The sequence below is a fragment of the Triticum urartu genome, chromosome 5 (genome assembly GCF_003073215.2).
Source record: "Triticum urartu cultivar G1812 chromosome 5, Tu2.1, whole genome shotgun sequence".
NCBI lineage: Eukaryota > Viridiplantae > Streptophyta > Magnoliopsida > Poales > Poaceae > Triticum > Triticum urartu.
Genome location: NC_053026.1, coordinates 479332526 through 479343283, shown reverse-complemented (window position 1 = coordinate 479343283; position 10758 = coordinate 479332526). Strand labels below are relative to the sequence as shown.

General features: G+C 46.3%; 2 pseudogenes; one reads left to right on the top strand and one right to left on the bottom strand.

Annotated features, from left to right (window-relative positions):
• The first annotated feature begins 775 nt into the window (after positions 1 to 775).
• On the top strand, positions 776 to 2672 carry LOC125507192 (annotated as a pseudogene).
• Positions 2673 to 5186: 2514 nt separating this feature from the next.
• LOC125507191 lies at positions 5187 to 6960 on the bottom strand (annotated as a pseudogene).
• Between the last annotated feature and the right edge of the window lie 3798 nt (positions 6961 to 10758).

Genomic DNA, 10758 nt, shown 5'->3' with positions numbered 1-10758 from the left:
GTTACTTGCCCGAGATTCGATCGTCGGTATCCCAATACCTCGTTCAATCTCGTTACCGGCAAGTCACTTTACTCGTACCGTAATGCATGATCCCATGACCAGACACTTGGTCACTTTGAGCTCATTATGATGATGCATTACCGAGTGGGCCCAGAGATACCTCTCCGACATACGGAATGACAAATCCCAGTCTTGATCCGTGTCAACTCAACAGACACTTTCGGAGATACCCGTAGTATACCTTTATAGCCACCCAGTTACGTTGTGATGTTTGGTACACCCAAAGCAGTCCTACGGTATCCGGGAGTTACACGATCTCATGGTCTAAGGAAAAGATACTTGACATTGGAAAAACTCTAGCAAACGAACTATACGATCTTGTGCTATGTTTAGGATTGGGTCTTGTCCATCACATCATTCTCCTAATGATGTGATCTCGTTATCAATGATATCCAATGTCCATAGTCAGGAAACCATGACTATCTGTTGATCAACGAACTAGTCAACTAGAGGCTTACTAGGGACATGTTGGTGTCTATGTATTCACACATGTATTACGATTTCCGGATAACACAATTATAGCATGAATAAAAGACAATTATCATGAACAAGGAAATATAATAATAATCCTTTTTATTATTGCCTCTAGGGCATATTTCCAACACCGCCTGCCTCCCCTTTCAAAGTTGATACCGGCTGATCGATTGCGAGTTAGCAGCCACGACCGCACGAGCGTCAATTCCGCTCCAAGCTCCTCCTGCTCAACCGCGCGTGGATGGCGGGTTTCAATCTCTTCCGGCTGCGGCCGTTGCCAGAGCTTTTGCCGGAGGTCGAGGGCCCCGCGGAGGCCGTTCCTTTCCGGCGGAAGGCGGCCTACACCGCCGGCTCACTCCTCGTCCTCCTGGCGGGCAGCCAGCTCCCGCTCTATGGGATCGACAACAGCCGGGCCGGGGCTGCCGACGACCCGCTCTACTGGGTCCACACGGCCTACGCGGCCAACCGCGGAACCGCCATGTCCCTCGGCGTCTACCCCCTCCTCATGTCTGAGTTGAGCACCCACCTCCTCCTGGTGTCAGGAGCCATTAATCCCCTCCCTGAAAACCGCCTTCTCATGTGAGCACACTACATACTCTGCCTGCTTAACTATATGGATATTGCATGCTTGTTCTAAGCTTTTTACGTGGACTGCAGGACCGGAGGGCTGAAGAAGGCGCTCGGGGTGTTGTTCTCCACCGCGATCCCGGTCCGCGACGTGCTATCCGCGACCTACTTGGGCGCCGGGGGCGCGATCCTCGTCGCGCTGCAGATCTCCATTGGAAGCGTCGTTCTCATTTATCTCGACGACGCTCTTAGAAAGGGCTATGGCCTCCTTTCCGGCATCCCGTTATTCATCGCCGCCAATGTTTGGTAAGAATCAATACGGCCGGACTCAAACTCGGCGATCATATCAATTTTGCTAAGTCTCAGTCGACTAAAACTTCGTTATATCTAAGTCGATGCTATATTTGTTTGATCTTGCATGGAGATTTGTATAAAAAATTCTTTTCAGTTTTTCTTTTTTCTTCTTATATACTATATCACTTGACTGAGACTTGGTTAAGTCCCAGTCGACTGAGACCTATCCACACCCTTTTCATATAGCTATTTTTGTTGGATTTGTAACTAATTATTGCGTGTGTATATGTACGTTTTTCAGCGCAACTCTTTTTTGGAGAGCCTTCAGAGACGGCGCACATGGAAACCTCGCGGCGACGTTTGCCTTCTTTCTGCTTGTGTGCGGATTGCAAGGCTTGCATGTCGCGTTGCCACTGACAGATGATGCGCCTGCTGCTAGGTTTCAGTCCAACTACAGCATCAGCATATCCTACCTCGCCTATGCCCCCATCATCTTCCAAGCCACGCTTGTTGCATGCACATATACATTCTCAGAGGTGAGTATCTTGCACGATTCACATTTTTATCAGTCTATTAGTCCCGTAGTATGTCACTGCCTTGTGGTTGTGGCCGGATGAGTAAAATTTATGGATGTTTTAGGTCAATATTTGGTGCAGCAATTATTTACGGTATTTTGCGGAAACAAAATCGTCAATCTGCTCGGCAAGTGGGAGCGATCCAAACGTTTTGCAGGGTTTATTCCAGTAAGCGGGGTCGCCTACTACCTAACTACGCCACCAACGTGAGTACATACATACATAGAAATATTTGTGTCTCTGATCTCCTTAAAACACTCTTATATTATGGGATGAAGAGAGTATGATGTATTATGATTGAGATCTAACTGTTTCTCTGTGTCCATGAAATGAAGGTTGGCTGATGCAGCAAGAGACCCGGTGCACGCGTGCCTCTACGCCGCCTTACTGCTCATGGGATGCGCCCTCATATCGACGGCCTGGTTTGGACTGTGCCGATACTGAAGGAGGTACGTGTCCCGGTTGGTCGGGGAAAGAGTGACCGTGACGCCTGCGCGGGCCGGCTCGATTCGGCTCAGCCGGTGTAAGGGCCGTGTCGCCATGGTAGCCTTCGTCGTCGGACTCTGTGTCGGCGCGCTGACCCTCCTTGCGGGCTTCATGGGCGTCAGCGGCTCCGGCACTGGAATTATGCTGGCCGTCACCGGCATATACTCTTCCTGCTTGGACGGAGCTTCTTCTGGGATTGACACAATTGGACTCTGATTGAAGGACTCTTGGTTTAGATTGCTTGTCTGATTGTTCAGCTAAGCTAGGGCAATTTTGCTCAAATTTGAAGCCACCCTTACTTTTATGATGCAAATATGTACACGTGCCTTTTATTGAATTTCGTTCACGTTCGGCCACTGCAAACAGGCACTAAGGGTATTTCTAACTGTTCCCCTAAAAATAGTGAAGTATCTGGTGAAGTAAAAGTGAGTATATATACTCCACTAAGTTTTGACTGAACTTAACCGATTCCTTATATTTAACGGAGTAAAATTTTGTTTTTCTAAACTTTGCAATTCTAGTATAAATTGCAACTACATAGTAGCACACATATAGAAATTAAACATAAAATTGAATGTTCATGCAAATCACCAATATAGTTTACAACCCGAATTCAAAGTTTACCATCCGAATTATTCAAATTTAAACACGTCGAATGGTTCAAATGTAGCAAAGTAGCATGTGATAGAACAATTAGGACTCGTTAAGACGCTGCAAGTGATGCTCAACTAGATCTTGTAGGAGCTGAGAATGAACTTGACGGTTCTCGATCTTGCGATGCTCCTCCAGGAATGTCAGGGTTCTATTCGTATCATATTCTGGCTGAACCGGAGTACCGTTGGTGATGTACTGAAAGTTTTCGGGCATATCTCTCTCGTCTTCAATGATCTGTTATGCAATATGATGCAACAAGTCATGATCCGCCATAGAACCTTGGAATTCCAGTACTCGACAGGGCCATAAACGCAAAGCGCTTCTGAAGCACACCCAAGGTTCTCCCAACATCTTTCCTAGCAGCTTCTTGACATTGGGCAAAGTGAATGTTTTTGTTACCTTTTATACGTGAAATTATTTTGACCAAGGTGGCCCATGGTGCCATCGCAAGGTAGTAACCCATCAATAGTCGTGCCTGTTGACCGAGTAGTCACAGGTAGGAGCTTCACCTTTAATAAGCCTATAAAACAGAGGTGATCTCGACAACACATTCAAGTCGTTGTGAGAGGCAGGCAAACCAAAAAATGAATGACATATCCAAAGATCCATAGCATCTGCCTTAAAAATGATCGTTGGATCGTTGCAGTGGCCTTTATACTGACTTTTCCAGCCTATAGGACAATTTTCCATGTCCAATGCATACAGTCAAGTGATCCAAGCATCCTTGGTCATCCTCTTGCTTCACTCTTAGTCATCAGCTTCTGGGTGTCTTCCTCAGTTGGTGCTCTCAAGTACTCTAGTCCAAAGACAGCGATCACTGCTTTAGTGAATCTTCGAATAGACTCCAAGATTGTGTCTTCACCAATGTAGACATGGTCATCGATTGCATCGGCCGAACACCCATATGCCAAGACTCGAACGTCTCTCCACATGCATTTTCTTCGAAACTTGAACTAATCATCATATCTCTCAACGGCTTTTGCAATGGTGAGAGGAAGACTTGTATGCATCCGAAAGTGCTGGTGAAAGTACTTCTCCGGATAGGTTGGTTTTATGGCAAAGTAATCTCTCATGATCTTCGCATGACCCTCCGCTCTATCACGATTGATATGTATGCGGCCAAACTTTGATCCTCTCCTCGGCCGCCGAACATCATCATTGAAAATCATGCCTAAAACAATGTCAAAGTCATCGTCTTCTTCTTCCTCTTCGGGCGACGACGAGTCCTCCAAAACCATCTCCCTCAACATCTTCATCTACAATTCAAACGGCTTGGTTCAATCCAAAGGGCTCAGTTCACAAAGAAACGATAAAAAAAAACTCACCTAGCCAATTCGTCGAACACTTGTGATGCGGTGGTGGTGCACCGGCAGGCCAGTGTCATTCTGACCAAACAGGTCGGCGGCGACGAGAGGGAATGACCTACAGCGGTGTGCAGCCAACGCGAGATGCGGCGACCAGCAGAAAAAGGAAGAAATGAAGCAATCTGGCGAATCAACAAAAATGGCGACGGCGGTTCACCTGATTCCGGCGACAGGGACGGGGGCCAAAAGGGCTGGACGTCGGGCAGAAGGGCGGCGGAGGGTAGGCGAGGCAATGAGGTAGCGGCGGGGCTGGCGGGGGGTCGCCGGGAGTCACGCCGGCGAAAGTGCAAGTGCAGGGGCGACACGAGGGAGCGGCACGACTTTTACTCAATTTAGGAAGAAAATTGGGGAGAGGAGTAAAATTTTACTCCCTTACGACGGATAAGGGATCGGCTAGGTGCCGGTTAGAGGAGTAAAACGAAAATTTTACTCCTCTAGCCGGTTATAAGGGATCGGTTAGAAATGTCCTAAACACATTAGCCGTGCGCCATCCGTAAGTACAAAAACAACACACTCGCAGGGCTAGTAGTAGCACATATACATGCTTGTCTCGCTGATCAATCAAAGTACAACTGCACCAACCTCAGAATCCAATCAGCCATTGATGTGGCGAATTAGCAATGCATACACGGTAGCAACTCGTTAGTACTATATGTTCTCTCGCCGACAGTCAGACTTCTAGTACAACTAATCTACGCCGGGAATCCGTCAGTCAGAGTCCAACCGCGCCGGTCCCAGAAGAAGCTCTGGCGTGGAAGCAGGAAGAGTATACGCCGGTGACGGCGAGCATGATTCCGGTGCCGGAACCGGTGACGCGCATGAAGCCCGCCAGGGGGGTCAGAGCGCCGACACAGAGTCCAACGGCGAAGGCCACCATGGCGACACGGCCGTTCCACCGGCTGACGGAAATCGAGTCCGCCTGCGCAGGCGTCACGCTCACTCCGTCCCCAACCAGCCGGGCCACATATCTCTTTGAGTACCGGCGCAGCACGAACCAGGCCGTCCACACATAAGCGCAGCCGCCCAGCAGCAAGGCGGCATAGAGGCATGTGTGTACCGGGTCTCTTGCTACATCAGCCAAGCTGCATTTCATGGACATATATAGAGAAACAGTTAGATCTCAATCACGATCAATAGTTCAGAGACATATTAAGGAGTAGGCAATAATTCTACTCCCTCCGTACCAAAATACAAGACGTTTTTGCAGTTCAAATTTAACTATGAAAACGTCTTACATTTTGATACAGAGGTAGTATATGGGTACTCACGTTGGTGGTGTGGTTAGGTAGCAGGCGATCCCGCTTACTGGGACAAACCCTCCAAAACTTTTAGATCGTTCCCACTTGCCGAGCAGATTGACCAGCTTGTCCCCGCCAAATTTCATGTATAATTGCTGCAACAAACATTAACCCAAGACGAGAATTTTACTCATCCGGCCAGAGTACATGATGACTACGTACATTGATAAAAGTACGAATCATGCAAGCAAGGTACTCACCTCTGAGAATACATAGGTGCATGAAAGGAGCATGGCTTGGAAGAGGATGGGAGCATATGAGAGGTAGGATATGTCAATGCTGTAGTTGGCCTGAAACCTAGCAGCAGCCTCATCGTCTGGCGATCGCCGTGGCCTTGTCAGTGGCAACGCAACATGCAAACCTTGTAACCTGCAGACAAGCAGAAAGAAGCCAAACGTCGCCGCAACGTCTCCATGTTTGCCATCCCTGAAGGCCCTCCAGAGAAGAGTTGCACTGAACGTACACATGCATATCAACATATGCAATCATTAATTATGAATCCAACAAAACCAGTAGAGTAACATAGAAGTGTGTGTAGAAACAAAATATCAGAGTAAGTATGTATTCTTACCAAACATTGGCGGCGGTGCACAATGGAATGCCAGAAAGGAGGCCGTAGCCCTTTCTGAGGGCCTCGTCAAGATAAATGACGATGGCGCTTCCAACGAAAACCTGAAGCCAGATGAGGATCGAGGCCCCCGCGCTCCAGTGCCTCGCGGATAGCACGTGGCCGACTGGCACGGCAGCGGAGATCAGTACCGCCGGCACCTTCTGCAGCCCGTTCCTGCAGCACATGTGAAAAGTTCAGAATCAGTAGGATGCATCCATCTAAGCTGGGGAGAATTTGGTCAGGATACTTACAGGAGAAGGCGATTTTCAGGGATGGGGTTAACGACCCTTAACCCCAGGAGGAGGTGAGAGGCCGCCTCGGACACGAGGAGCGGGAACACGCCGAAGGCCATGACGGTTCCTCAGTTGGCCGCGTAGGCCGTGTGGAACCAGGGGGTCGTGCGCGGCCGTGCTGGTGTCGATCCCGTACAGCGGGAGCTGGGTGCCCGCCAGGACGACGAGGAGCGACCGGGCCGTGTACGCCGCCTTCCGCCGGAAGGGAACGGCTTCCGTGGGGCTCTCCACCTCCGGCAAGAGCTCCGCCAATGGCCGCAGCCGGAAGAGATTGAAGCTCGCCATCCGCGTCGGCATCGATGGGCTCGCGGGGAGCTTGGAACGGAACTAAAACTCTGCGTGCGTGCGTGCTTGGCTGCTACTAACTCGCAGTCGATCGGCCGGCGAGTGGCGACTCGACGGGCGGCAAGATCTTTTTGAGACTCCTGCTAGCTTTGTAAGAGCATCTTCAACAGTCGCCAAACGCGTCGCGTGCTAAAAACTACTTTGTCGCGCATCCATCGTCTAATTTGACGCGGTGTGCAGCGCTGACTCCAGCAGCCACGGTAAAATGTAGCGCGCACAGCTCCAGCAACGCACAAAAATGCAGCACGCGACTCTTGCACAAACAACATATGCATTTCAAAACAGAAGCAAAAAGATCAAATACAAACGAAATAAATCAAAATAAATAGTTCAATTTCGTTATTACAACTCAAACAAACAGTTTATCATTCAATACAACAAACAGTTCAACGATACAACAAATAGTTCAACAATACAATATCGAACGCACAAATCATGATGCTCTTTGTCGTCCATTCCATGCCCACCACTCCTCAATGAGATCCTTCTGAAGATCATCATGCGCTGCAGGACGTCGAATGGCATGCATGATAGGAGGCAACAAAACGGGCCACCCTTTTAGCCCTCCGTCGCACTCGCACGGGATGTCCCAAGAGCTCATACTGAGAGTAGTCTACATCTTGACCATGCTCATTCTCGATGATCATGTTATGCATGATCACACAAGCGTGCATGATGTATCAAAGCATTTTTTTGATCCCAAAATTTAGCCGGCCCTCTCACGCGGCTGAAGAGGGGGGTGAGTTGCGAGCGAGTACGCGAGAATACAACGCGCGGGAGCGGGCGCAGCAAATAAGCGGTGCGTGATGCAGTTTCGGCCCGCACGCTGAACTACATATGCCACGCGCGCGATTTTTACGCGCCCACTGAAGCCACTATACCGGTTGCGCGCGCGCTAAAATAGGCAATTTTACGACGCGGCACGGCGCGGCGCTAGTTTGATAAGGCTGTTGGAGATGCTGCTAACAGGGGGCGAAGGCGCGAAGCCGAGCTAGGCCGGGTGGTGGAAATCGAAGACAGGCGCGAAGCCGAGTCCGCTAGGTGGTTATCTAAACCCGAACCGGAATTACCCATCTTGTTTTAGATTGCCCGTACCCGGAATGGATTTGGGCATACAGGTTACCGGCGGTAGGAGTATATACAAGCCGGACTTGGCAAATCCGATCCTTACCTTACAGATTGGAAATATGCAAATAAATTCAAATTCATGGTTTAAAAAAATTCATGAATATGTAAAAAATGTTCCGGACTTTCAAAAAACGTTCGCAAACTATGAATATGAAAAAAAAATCACGAACAATGAATTTGGAAAAAATGGACGCCACTTTGAAAAATGTTTGCGAATGATAAATTTGAAAAGAAGGGAAAATATGTTCATGAACTATAAATTTGTATGCTCTCAAACAACAAAAAAGGTTCGCGAATATGGAATAAATGTTCGCAACTTTAAAAAAAGTATTCATGAACGATAAATTGGAAAATATGTTCGCAAACCACAAATATTGTTTGCGAATATGGAAAAAATGTCCATGACTTTAAAAAAATCACAAATGATGAATTTGAAAGAAAGTTCAGGAACGATGAATTTGGAAAAAATGTATGTGACTTTTAAAAATGTTTGCGAACAATAAATTTTATAAGAAAAGAAAATATGTTCATGAACAATAGATTTGAAAATATGTTTAGGAACAACAAAAATGGTCAAGAATATGGAATAAATGTTCACCATTTCTGAAAAGTATTCACGAATGATAAATTTGAAAATATGTTCGTAAACCACAAATATTGTGTGCAAATATGGAAAAAATGTTTGCGAGTTTAAAAAATGCTCACGAAAGATGAATTTGAAAAAGAGTTCATGAACAATGAATTTGGAAAAAATACTTGCAATAATTTATGAAACCATGAATTTGAATTTACTTGGAGCGAAGTGCATTTATCATTTTAACTAGAATTTATTTGCATATTTTTGTCACTGGCCATTACCTTGCATGGCCCCCTATCAGATGTGTCATGGGTCAACGATGCCAGCTGGGGCCCCTGTCCGATGTGTCATGGGTCAACGATGCTAGCTGGGCCCCCCTGTCCGATATGTCATGGGTCAATTACGCCAGCTGGGGCCCCCTGTCCAATGTGTCATGGGTCAACGATGCCGCTGGCCGGTTAGGCGGGGTTAGACAATTTTTTGACCTGAACGACACATTTACTGCACTTCGACAACCTAAATGCCGATTTTTATAGTTTAAGGACCTACATGATACCTTGAAATAGTTTAGGGACCTACCATGCACTTCACTCATGAGGAGCTAACATATTGCAAATTGCACCATTTCAGTCTCCGAGCATAATCGTTGAGAAGCTAATGATGTTACAAGCTGCAGAATAGTTATAGCGGTGTAAAGCAGATCATGCATTGCCACTTGGAGCAGAGGAGGCATGTCCACCAGAACAACAGAAAAATAGAGGAGCCGTTCAGCTTAGATAGCATGCACTCTGTTTGCACGTATTGGGTTTGATTTTTATCACGAGTTCGCTTTTCGGCCTCAGTGAGATACATTAGCAGAATATTTGTTGTGGCGGCTGCCGTGTTCCACGGCTGTCTTGTGCCGATCACATGTTGTTTGCGTGGAGCAACTAATTGATTTGAGGGGAAACGAGATGGTACCGCAGTTGCACTTCAGAAGAAGAAAGGGCTACAGGCTCAGAGAGCAACTGCTCGCTGCAAAAGAAAACCAAGGCCGAAGGCCAAGAGCAAAGGGAAGAACTGAAAAGGTGATCATGAACGACATCGACAATATATATTTGAACCTGAGGTTTTGCAGGTCGTCTCTGATCAGCTCTAAACTCGTGATTCAGAGAGGTTTCGCTGTTTAAAGAATGTACAACGCCCTTTCATAACTGCCCAAATTCAACCTGTTAGTGCGACAGCCGGCAAACCCTATTCCTCACCTGGTGCGCGAGTTTATACTTTCTCTGTCCTAAAATAAGTGTCTCAAGTTTATACTAGCTTAAGATATTTATTTTGGGACGGAGTAAACAAACGCACGGGGTGAGTGCGTCCTGGGCCAGTCCTTCTCAAGTGTTCATGGGTTTTCTTTTTCTATTCATTTCTTCTTTTATTTTTCCTTTCTCTTTTTATTTGTCATTGATTTTTGTTTTTGTTTTATACTTTGAGTCATTTTTCGGCAATACATGAACATACGTCCTCATTCTCAAAAAGAAAAAAAACATACGTCCTCACATGCACGAACAGATTTTTTTAACAGCTATAAATATTTTCTTAATAATACATGAACCTTTTATATTTGATATAACTGTTGTTGTACACATGAACATTTTTTGTGAGCAACACTTATTTCATACATATGAATATTTATATGTATGTCGTGAACGTATTTTTACAATTTTTTTGTTTTATCCATTTATTGACACCAATTTTTTAACCCATTAAGAAGAAATATTGAAATAAAAACAAACACAGATATACGAGTATGACTAATAGCATGGCTGGATGACGGAAAATGCAAATGGTGCATGGACACCATGGTGCCCGTTTCAAGAAAATCAATTTCTACAATGTAAAAAATGTTGAATTTTTTTGTAAACACACACACGCACATGTATAATACGTACGTGCACATTTTCATATCATTTTATTTTCAGCGTACAAAAAATACAAATATGTATTTTCAAATGGGACGCTTTGTGTTTGTGTTTGGCCGGATTTTTTTTACAGCC